Source organism: Macaca mulatta, chromosome X, assembly GCF_049350105.2.
Source record: "Macaca mulatta isolate MMU2019108-1 chromosome X, T2T-MMU8v2.0, whole genome shotgun sequence".
NCBI classification, from domain to species: Eukaryota; Metazoa; Chordata; class Mammalia; order Primates; family Cercopithecidae; genus Macaca; species Macaca mulatta.
The window spans coordinates 115,502,301-115,514,611 of NC_133426.1; positions in this window are offsets into that span (position 1 = coordinate 115,502,301).

The following is a 12,311-nucleotide window of genomic DNA, read 5'->3' on the forward strand; positions in this document are numbered from 1 at the left end:
TTTTCATCTAGTCCCCTGCGTAAAGTCAGTAATGAGTAATTGTAAGTGAAAACACCATATCACTGCCCCACAGATTTTTCTACATGATGTACACTCAAAGGTGCTCCTTCTGTTACAGTCGCAAACACGAATTCCAAAGATTTTGCTTTTTGTAGCTTTCCCTCTCATTTATAGCTGGTTGAAAGCCTTGGCCCAAACAGAATCTCCTTTTTGTTTGTTTGTTTGTTTTGTTTTGTTTTGAGACAGGGTCTCCTCTGTCACCCAGGCTGGAGTGCAATGGCGTGATCTCAGTTCACTGCAGTATCTACCTCCTGGGTTCAAGCGATTCTCCCACCTCAGCCTTCCTAGTAGCTGGAGCTACAGGTGCATACCACCACGCCTGGCTAATTTTGTGTAGTTTTAGTAGAGACAGGGTTTCACCATGTTGCCCAGGCTGGTCTTGAACTCCTGAGCTCAAGCGATCTGCCTGCTTTGACCTCCCAGAGTGCTGAGATTACAGGCGTGAGCCACCACACCCATCCCAGAACCTCCTAATTTTTAAATTGTTGCATGTGCAGCTAGTCTAGATGTTTCTGAAATCCCCTAACTATTCCTAGCCCTGCTTTGTTGTTTGAAGTACACAAATTCATTCCAGGACGTTAATATTGTTAACCCTCCCTTGCCACGGATTATTCAAAGATTAATCTAGCTGCTCTACTAGTTACCTATGGTGAGTTTTTTGTGTTTTGTTTTGTTTTTGTTTTTGTTTTTTAGGTTTTTTTTTTTTTTTAATCATCTGTGAAAATTCCAGAAGTACTATGGTGAGTTTTACAGTCATATACAATTAATGGTTTTCTCACATTGGCAGGAAATGAGTGAACTATTCTGCTTAATCAGATAGTTTGACTACCAAATGGTTATGTGTACCAAATGTGCTTTTACCAGTTAATGAATCTTTCGTGATTCAGATGTTACTTAAGGACCAAATCCTAGTCTTTGTGTGTGTGTGTGTGTGTGTGTGTGTGTGTGCGCGCGCCCGCACGGATGTGCACATGTATCTTTCGAAAAGTTGAGGTCTACATGAATAACTTCCTATACACACACACTCGTATACGTGTATAAACACACACAGACACACACACGTTTAAGAAAGTAGACATTCCAATTATTTTTATAGCTTATTGGCCTGATCTATGCCATGGTGTCACACTCATTGCTTCCAAAGGAGGTTGTATTGGACACCTTGTGATTGTATGATGTTTTTTCCCACCCAGCCAAATTTGAAGAACACTTTTTCATTCTTGTAGTGGCAATGAGGTTCTTTGCCTCAATGTCATGCCAAGCCATCAAACCCTTATTCAGAAGTTAATCACAAGAGGGCGCTGTTGCTTATAAAAATGAATCAGCATGTGTAATGATTTGTTTGAGCTCATTGGTGGTGGTGGGGTTGTCCAAAGTCCTGTTTCTAGATCCCCTGTTTTAAGTTTCATGTATTCTTTCAGCCTCATAAAAATCATTAGCAAATATTTTAAGAGGTGGCCTACTTTCCCAATGTCTGCATCCAAAATGAAGAGAACAGCTTTGCTGTCAAAGATTCTCTCTCTCTCTCTTTTTTTTTTTTTTAGACGGAGTTTCGCTCTTGTTCCCCGGGCTGGAATGCAATGGCGCGATCTCGGCTCACTGCAGCCTCTGCCTCCCGGGTTCAGCGATTCTCCTGCCTCAGCCTCCCGAGTAGCTGGGATTACAGGCGCCCGCCACCACGCTCGGCTAATTTTGTATTTTTAGTACAGACGGGTTTCTCCATGTTAGTCAGATTCTCTTCTTAAGAGCCTGATTAACAGTTGGTTCTGGTAGCACTTCCCATGCCTCTCAACACAGAAGCAAGGAGCAATCACTTTTGTTTGACCGGAACTTCAATTGGTTTCCTTGGCAGAGAAACTCAGTTCTCAGGCTGGACTATACAACACCTTCATCCCTAGGCAGCTCCAAAATACATGGAATAATATTTAAAAATCATATGTCATTTCCATTTTAGAGCAGTGGTTTTTAGAGTATATTCAGGGAGCTTGGAAAGTTTGTTTGGTGGAAATACTCCTAAGTTGGAATTGAATCCAGAGAGGCCTGTCTCCTGAGTTCCACATCAACAAATATTGATTGGATGCTTGTTAGCTTAGGACACCATGACAGATAGCAATCCAAAAGGAACTCAACCAGGAAAATAAGCAGTGACCGTAATATAGCAAATCCTCACCTCACGTGGTCAATATATTTTTAGAAGCTGTGACTTTAAAGGAAACGATGTCCAACATTATTCAGTTATAATGTTGATGAGGAAAAAACAATTGATTTGTTATATGTCATTTAGCTTTAAAGTCAAAGTTTCCAAGAACCTATGGACGTTAAGTGAGGACGTACTGTATGTACACTGGAGAAGAGGTATGCTAGTCTGTCTTTGACTACCAAATCTTACTAACTCTACACCTATCAGATAATGGGAGTTTTCGCAAGAGTAGCTGTCTGGAGGAAGCTGGCTCACCAACTTGTTCCTCAAAACGTGGGCTAAAATCACATTTACGTAATCTTAATTATTTATTTCTCTATTAGTGGACTGCATACCCAACACCTGACCCTGCAGGATAACAAATTGCTTACATCATACCAATTTATGCCAAATATCTCTGCTTCCCCCTCCACCATCACATTTCATCCTGCTTTCTGCCCCAGAGGGTTCCTGAGCCCTCTAGCTTCTGGTTGGTTTCAACCAATTGGAAGTCCCCGCAGAATACCAGAGAAGGGGAGAAGAGTTGGGTTAGGGTATTTATTTTCATGGCTCCTTCTCTATGAGGTCACCTCAGGTTGGCTTGTCACTCTTAATTGAATGTCCCTACTCCTCTCAAGATGACTTGCTATTCCTAATTATCTTCCTTTCTGGTTCCAGTAACCCCTTCTTATGTTTTTAGGTCTAGGTGTGATGGGTACGGTGACAAGTCTGCTGTTGCTGTGCTGCTAGACTTGGATTCCTGAACAACCATTTGTGATTCCCCCTCCACACCATCTATATATTTCTAATTAAACGCTCCTTAGGTTATCCTAATTTAAGTGTGTTGTACTTTTGCTGTTGATACTCCAATGAATACTCAACACTTCTAATTTTCAAAATCTAGAGAAAGTGCTTTATTTCCATATGTGGCAAAATGAGGGTGAATTGATAAAACCGACATGCATGATTAAGCATGCATCTTTGACTTTGAACTAAGGGATGGGCCAGCAGAAATATGACTTAACACCACTTAATCTAAGACCTAGTTTATGAAGAGTTATTGGAAGCTGTGTTCCAGGGTACTTATGGTGAAATTAGGCAAAATATGTTCCTTATGATCCTAAATTATTTATCTTTTTCCAAATAGTGTCCCACTGGATCTCTAAAGAATGCACTTTTATTTCCCCCAGGTAGTCATTTGTCTTCCTCCATCTTAACTTCAAATAATTAATTTGTTACCTCATTAGCAGACTAGATTACAAGTACCAATAACTCATCTATGAAAGCTCCAAAAAGAAACTCCTGGTAGTATTACTTCAACCAGAGGAATCTGCTAAGCCAGATATACCTGCTTGCAGTCAGTGAAAAGCCCCAAAGTGTTACTAGCTGAGAAAGGAGTAATTTATTAGTGGTTTTCTAGCCTCAAGAGCATCTGTAAAAGTAAACCTGCAGAAGTTCTTCTGATCTGCTTCCCTTGTATTCAAGGGTACCTGAGTGAATGCTTATACTAGGGATTATGGAAGACAGGTCAGGTTCTAAAGCCAAAGACAGTCTGAGAATACTGTACTTGGTAATTTCAACCAGTCCCACGTCGAACCTACCAAGAAGCCAACATACTTCCTCTTCCTGCAAAATAGTTTTCTGGTTGATTTTCATAGGGGCAGGAAAGTGCTTGCTGTTGCCAGTCTATCAAAAGCTACAATGGTAACCCCCGATCTCAGATCTTTGTGTCTCTCTGACACAATAATTTGACCTTTGCTTGGGCTCCAAGGAAGGCTACCTCTAACACCTCAGTAGTAATAAGACTAACACCTTATATTTATATAGTTCTTATTAAAATATCATCCTTCACACATTTCATCTGAGTTTCAACAACTCTGATGTACTCAAGCAGTGCAAGGATTAGTCTCCAATATACGGATGCGGAAGCTGAGCCTTGGAATGGTTAACTGACCCCAAAAGTCACAGGACAAGTTACTAAGTTCTTTTCACTCAAAATCTAATCATCACTTTTGAGCCATGAAGATGCCCATATCTAAAATCTCATGATCCTGTGTGGTGGATATTCATAGCAATATATATAGGGGTCTCTGCCTCATAAGAAGTGATAGGCTGTGTTTTGGAAGTCTTGGTTCACAGGTAAGGATGAGTGCTTTCCTAGCACCTTTACAGCACCTGAAACCCCTTGGAATTAACCTTTAGACACAAGGGGCTTATAGTGAATCCATTGTACCTCAGGATGCTCTGTCTGGTCTAGGCCTCTATATCTAAAGAAAACTTTATGGGTCTGGCCTGGTGCCCACCTCATGTGAACTTCCTCAGGGCTTTTGAATCCAGATGAGCTCCTGGAAATTTAAATGCCCTGGCCTGCAGCCTCGTCAATGCTATTAGTGTCTAAGGAAGGGCCAATTTTGTAAATCTGAGACCATCCTGCCAGTTTTATCATCTATTATAGACAATGCAGAAAGGACTCCATGGAGGGGAAAATTTCTTTAGCTCCAACAGTAAAGTTCGTTATATTTTGTTTACACTTAATATACATAAACACATAGAAGCAATTTGAGTTGGCTAACTGTAACCTCCATTGGTCATATTTTACGTGCAGTAGTTTCCCTTATTTGACTCCCTTTAGCAGAAATTTACACTAGGAATCATATGAGCAAACATAAAGTCAGCTGGGCCAAGCAGTATGTGGCTATTTGTCAGATTAGAGAGGCAGGAAAGGTTAAAGACAAGTTAGAGAACTTGTAGGCTAAAATAGGGCCCTGCATAGGTTATTGTAATCAGAAACAAACCTGGCTTTGAGGTTACTGGGTTTAAGTATGTTCTTAAGTTGACTATGTACTTTCAGATGTGGCAGTTGTTGCCCACCTTAAGGCCAGCAACAGCACAGAAAACTACTCCCCATGGAGTGTAAAGTGATAACAATCTAAAATCATTTTTACAAACACTTCCTTCTCCTACTCAGAAAGCAGCATTTTCTTTTATTCTCTGAGCAGGCAGAAGCACCCATGGGTGCATGAAAGTGTGCTAATGCTTTTCTTCTTGCAGCTCTATCTGTTTTTCCTTCACCTGTTTTGAAAATTTGCTATTAGGTGCATAAATATTTATGATTGTTATATCCCCTTGGTGAAATTATCTCTTTGCTATTATAATAAATGGTAATATAGAAAAGAAAATGTTAATATTATTTGCTCTGAAAACTACCTTGATAGCAGTATAGCCATCTAGCTTTCCTTGTGTTAGTGTTAACATATTTTTTCATCATTTTACTTTTAACCTAGTTCTGTCTTTCTATTTGAAGTCCATTTCTTGAGGGGCACATAGTTGGATCCTACTTTTTAATAAAGTGTGACAATTCTTACTTTTTAATGGACTGCATTTAATGTGCTTATTGATATGGTTAAGTTCAACTCTGTTGTCTTATTTGTTTTCTATTTGCCTCATTTGTAATGTGTTCACTTTTTATGTTTTGTTTTAGATTAATTGAATATTTTTTTCTGATTCCATTTTATCTCCTCTGTGGACATTAACAATAACATTTTGTTTGGTTAATTTAGTGGCTGCTTTCCGGTTTATGGCACATATTTTTAACTTATCACAGTCTATATTCAAGTAAAGTAATACCACTTCATGTATGCTATAAGAATGTTACAGTAGTATACTTTCAATTCTCCCCTCTTGATCTTTGCACCACTCTTTTCATGTGCTATGTTTATTATGTTATAAATGCCACACTACATTGTTAATATTTTTGCTTAAACAGTATATTCTCTTTTGTATTAGATTTAATTCATATACAATAAAATTCACTCTCTTAAAGGGTACAAGGTAATGGTTTCTAGTATATTCACAAAATTGTTCAACCCTCAATCCTGTCTAATTGCAGAACATTTTCATCACCCTGAAAATAATCCCATGCAATCACACCCCATTTTCCTCATCCCTTCCTCCTTCCAGCCCCACGAAAACACCAGTCTGTTTTCTGTCTCTATAGATTTGTCTTTTCTGGACATTTCATATAAATGGAATCATACAACATATATGGCCTTTTGTGTCTGGCTTCTTTAACAAGGATCATCCATGTCATTGCATGTGCTGGTACTTCATTCCTTTATTTTTTAAATTCAAGTGAAATTCAAGTAACTTAAAACTAACCATTTTAAAGCAAACAATTCGAGTGCTATTTAGTACATCCACAGTGTGCAATGTGGTGCAACCACCTCCTTTAGCTACAAAACATTCTCATCACTCCAAAAGAAAACCCCGTATCCATTAAGCAGTCACTCCCCAGGCCCCATAGCCACTGGTAGCCACTAATCTACTTTCTGTCTCTATCGATTTACCTATTCTGAATGTTTTATATAAATGGAATCTTACAATATGTGACTTTTTGGGGTCTGTTTTTTTTCATTTAGTATAATGTTTTCAAGGTTCATCCAAGTTATAGCATGTATGAGTACTTCATTCTTTTTTATGTTGCATAATAATCTGTCATATGGTTTTACCACATTTGTTTATCCATTCATCCATTGACAAATATATTGTTTCCACCTTTTGGTGATTTTGAATAGTGCTGCTATGAACATTCATGGACAAATATTTGTTTGAATACCTGTTTTCAAGTCTTTCAGGTATGCCTAGGAGTGAATTTGCTGAGTCATATAGTAATTCTGTTTAACGTCTTGAGGAACTGCCAAACTGTTTTCTACTGGACCAACACCATTTCACATTCCCAGCAGCTATGCACAAAAGTCCAATTTTTCTACATCTTTACAAAAATGTGTTATTTTTCCATTTTTAATTATTGCCATCCCAGTGAGTGTAAAGTGGTATCTCATTGTGGTGGTTTTTGGTGGTGGTGGTGGTGGTGGTGGTGTTTTTATTTAGACAAGGCTCTGTCACCCAGGCTTGAGGGCAGTGGCAGGATGATACCTCACTGCAGCCTCAAAGCCTGGGCTCAAGGAATCCTCCTGCCTCAGCCTCCTGAGTAGCTGGGACTAAAGGCACATGACATCATGCCCGGCTAATTTATTTTTATTTATTTTTTGTAGATATGGGGTGTTGATTTGTTGCCTAGGCTGGTCTCAAATTCCTGGGCTCAAGCTATCCTCCCACTTTGGCCTCCTAAAGTACTGGGATTACAGGCATGGGGCCATTGCACAGGTCTCATTGTGGTTTTGATTTGCATTTCCCTAATGACTAATGATGCTGAGAGTCTTATGTGCTTGTTGGCCATTTGTGTATCTTCTTTAGAGAAATGTTAATTTAAATGCTTTGCCCATTTTCAATTGGGTTATTTGTCTTTTCACTGTTGAGTTGTAAGAGTACTTTATATATTGTAGATACCTATCCTTTATCAAATATATGATTTCTGAATATTTTCTCTCATTCTGAGGGTTATCTTTTTACTTTCTTGATGGTGTCTTTTAAAGCACAGGATATTTTAGTTTTGATGAAATATCAAAAATATGTTCCTTTTGTTACTTTTGCTTTTGGTGTCACGTGTAAGAAATCATTGCCTAATCCAAGTGCACAATATTTAACTCCTATGTTTTGGCTCATACATTTAAGTCTTTATATTGAGTTAATTTTTAAACATAGTGTGAAGTAAGAGTCCAAATTTATTATTTTACGTGCAGCTACCCAGTTGTCCCAGCACCATTTGTTGAAAAGACTTTTCTTTCCTCTATTAAATTGTCTTGATACACTTATCAAAAACGGATCCACCACTTTAATAAATAAAGCCACGGAAGTATGGCTTTATTTCTGGATTATCCATGCCATTGATCTATATGTCTGCGTTTATGCCAGTACTATGCAGTCTATTTTTTTTTTTTTAAGATAGAGTCTACCTCTGTCACCCTGGTTGCACTGTAGTGACATGAACATGGCTCACTATAGCCTCTACATACTGGGTACGAGTGATCCTCCTTACCCAGCTTCCTGTGTAGCTGGGACCACAGGTGGTGCCACCATACCTGGCTAAGTTTTTGTAGAGGTGGTATCTCACTTTGTTCCCCATGCCGCTCTCAAACTCCTGGGCTCAAGCAGTTCTCCTGCCCTGGCCTCGCAGAAGGCTGGGATTACAGGCATGAGCCACTGCGCCTGGCCTCACAGTCTTGATTACAGTAACATTGCAGTAAGTTTAGAAATAGTCAAGTGCCAGTGTTTCAACATTGTTCTTTTTCAAGATTGTTTTGGCTATTCAGGCTCCCTTGCAATTCCATATGCATTTAGTCTCAGCTTGTCAATTACTGCCAAAAAATAAAAGAAGAAGAAGACAACTGGGATATTAATAGATTACATTGAATCTGTACGTCACTTTGGGGAGTATCGTATTTTAACAGTATTAAGTCTTCTGATCCATGAACACACACTCTTTTTCCATTTATATAGATCTTCCTTAATTTCTTTTAATAATGTTTTATAGTTATTGGTGTACAAGTCTTGCACTTTTAATTTATGCCTCAGTATTTTATTCTTTTGTGTTACTATAAATGGAATTTCTCTCTTAATTTCCTTTTCATATTTTTCATTGCCAGTGTATAGAAATACAATTTTTGCTTTTGGTTGTATATTGATCTTGTATCCTGCAACTTTGCCTAATGCATTTGTTAGCTATAATAGTTTTTTAGTGGATTTCTCAGGATGTCCTATGTATAAAATCATGTCTTCTGCAAATTGACGTAGCTTTCCTTCTTTCTTTCCAATCTTTATGTTTTCTCTTTGTTTTCCTTATCTAATTGATCAGGCTGGAAACTTCAATACAATATTAAATAGAAGCAATGAGAATAAACATCTTTTTCTTGGCCCCAGTCTAAGGAGGAAGGTTTTAGTCTTTCATCATTAAATATGATGTTAGCAGTAGATTTTCATAGAGACACTTTCTCAGTTTGAGACAGTTCCCTTGTATTCCTAGTCGTTGAGTGTAGTGTTTTTATCATGAAAATGTGTTGGATATTGTCAAATGCTTTTTCTGCACCAACTGAGATCATTGTGTGAGTTTTATCCTTCATTTTATTAACTAGGTATATGACATCGATTGATTTAAATATGTTGAACCAGTCTTGTTTTCCTGGTATAAATCCCACTTGGTCATGGTGTATATTATTTTTAATATGCTGTTGAATTTGGTTTGCTAGTATTTTGTTGAGTATTTTTACATATTTATTTATAAGGAATATGGCTCTATAGTTTTCTTATAATGTCTGTCCGGCTTTATTGTCATGATATTTCTGGTCTCAGAGAGCATAAGTTGGGAAATCCCTTATCTTCAGTTTTAAAAAGAGTTTGAGCAGGATTGGTATTAATTATTTAAATGTTTGTTAAAATTCACCAGTGAAGCTATCTGGTCCTGGACTTTTAATACGTTGCTTGATTGGATTTGCTACTATTTGTGTGTGTGTGTGTGTGTGTGTGTGTGTGTATCTATGTCCATAAGGGATATTGGTCTGTGTTTTCTTTTCTTTTGGTATTCATGTCTAGTTATAGTATCAAGTTTTTGGCCTCTATGAAGTTTTGGCCTCTAGAACTAGTTGGGAAGTTTTATCTCCTTTCCCATCTTTTAGAAACTTTTGTGAAGGGTTGGTGTTAATTCTTCTTTGAACATTTGGTAGAATTCTCCAGTGAAGTTATCTGCCCTGGACTTTTATTTGTTAAATTTTTTTTTTTTTTTTTTTTTTTTTTTGAGACGGAATCTCGCTCTGTCGCCCAGGCTGGAATGCAGTGGCCGGATCTCAGCTCACTGCAAGCTCCGCCTCCCGGGTTTATACCATTCTCCTACCACAGCCTCCAGAGTACCTGGGACTACAGGCGCCCGCCACCTCGCCCGGCTAGTTTTTTGTATTTTTTAGTAGAGACGGGGTTTCACCCGGTTAGCCAGGATGGTCTCGATCTCCTGAGATCATGATCCGCCCGTCTCGGCCTCCCAAAGTGCTAGGATTACAGGCTTGAGCCACCACACCCGGCCTAAAATTTTTAAATTACCTATTCAATCTCTATTTTTATATCTGTGCAGTTTTCTCATTTTTTTCTGTTGATTTTTATTGCTCATGTCCTTTTAGAAATGTGTCTGTTCCATCTAGTGTATCTAATTGGTTTGCATACAATTGTTCATAGTATTGGTTTTCTTGTTTCTGTTTTTGTTGTTTTTTGTTTGTTGGTTGGTTGGTTGGTTTGCAAAGGATCTCATTCTCTAACCCAAGATGGAGTGCAATGCTGAGATTATATCTTACTGCAGCCTAACTCTTGGGCTCAAGTGATCTGCCTGCCTAAGACTCCTGAGTAGCTGGGAGTACAGCTGTGTGCCATCATGCCCAACTAATTTTTATTTTTTTGTGGCGTTGGGCATCTCTCTTTGTTGCCCAGACTGGTCTGGAACTCCTGGCCTCAAGCAATCCTCCCTCCTTGGCCTACCAAAGAGTTGGGATTACAGACTTGAGGCGCTCCACCCAATCCATGATATTATTTTATAGTCATTTTTATTTATCTAATGTCAGTAGTAATGTCCCCTCTTTCATTCCTGAATTTAGTAATTTGAGTCTTCTATTTTGGCTTGGTCTATCTAGTGAAAGATTAATCAATTTTGTTAATTTTTTAATAGAACCAACTTTTGCATTTTGTTATTTTTCCGTATTGTTTTTCTATTCTTCTTTTCATTTATTTTCATTCTTCTGCTTGCTTTGGGTTTCGTTTGTTGTTTTTCTAGTTTTTCAAGGTGGAAGGTAGAAGGTTATTGAGTAGGTTATTGATTTAAATATTTCTGCTCATTTACAGCTATAAATTCCCCTCTAAACACTGCTTAGCCACACGTTATAATATTTGGTAGGTTGTGGTGTGTTTTCATTCATTTCAAAGTATTTTTAAATTTACCTTGTAATTTCTTCTCTTACTCATTGGTTACATAGAAGTGTGTTAGTTAATTTCCATGTATTTGTTAATATTCCAAATTTCCACCTGCTAATTTCATTCCAGTGTGGTCAGAGAACAAACATTGTATGATTTCTCCTTTAAAATTTATTGAGATATGTTTTATGGATTAACATATGGTGTGTTCTATATAATGTTCCATATGCTCTTTGGAACAATATGTATTCTGTCAGTGTAGAGTGTTCTACAGAAGTCTATCGGATCTGGTTGATTTATAGTGTTGCTCAGGTCTTCTACTTTCTTGTTAATCTTCTGCCTACTTGTTCTGTCCATTGCTGAAAGTGGGGTATTCCAGTCTCCAGCTATAATTGTTGAATTGTCTGTTTATCACTTCAATTTGGTCAGATTCTGCTTCATGCATTTTGGGACTCTGATCTTAGGGGTGTGTGTGTGTGTATATATATATACACACACATATATGTATAAAATATATTATTATGTGTGTATATATTATATATATACATATATATGTTATATCTTCTTTATGGATTCATTCTTTTATCTTTGTAAAACCCTTTTTATCTCTGGTAGCCATTTTTGTCTGAAAAGACTATTCGTTTGATATTAATATAGCCACTTCAGCTCTCTTTTGGTTACTGTTTTCATATCTTTTTGTCATCCCTTTACTTTCAATGTATTTGTGTCTTTGAATTTTTTTTATTTTTTTTATTTTTTTTTGAGACGGAGTCTCACTCTGTCACTCAGGCTGGAGTGCAGTGGAGCGATTCTCAACTCACTACACCTCCACTTCCTGGGTTCAAGCGATTCTCCTGCCTCAGCCTCTGGAGTAGCTGGGACTACAGGCGCCACTATGCCCGATTAATTTTTGTATTTTGTAGAGACAGGGTTTCACCATGTTGGCCAGGCTTGTCTCAAGCTCCTGACCTCAGGTGATCCGCTCACCTGGTCTCTCAAAGTGCTGAGATAACAAGAGTTAGCCACTGCGCCCGGCCTGTTTCTTTGATTCTTAACTGTTTGACTTCTAGGCAGCATACACTTGAATCATGTTTTTTATGTCTGTTCTTCCGATCTCTGCCTTTGAATGGATTGTTTATTCACATTTAATGCAGTTACTGATAATGTGGGATTTATGGCTGCCATTTGTTTTGTGTATATACCATGTCTTTTTGTTCCTTTATTT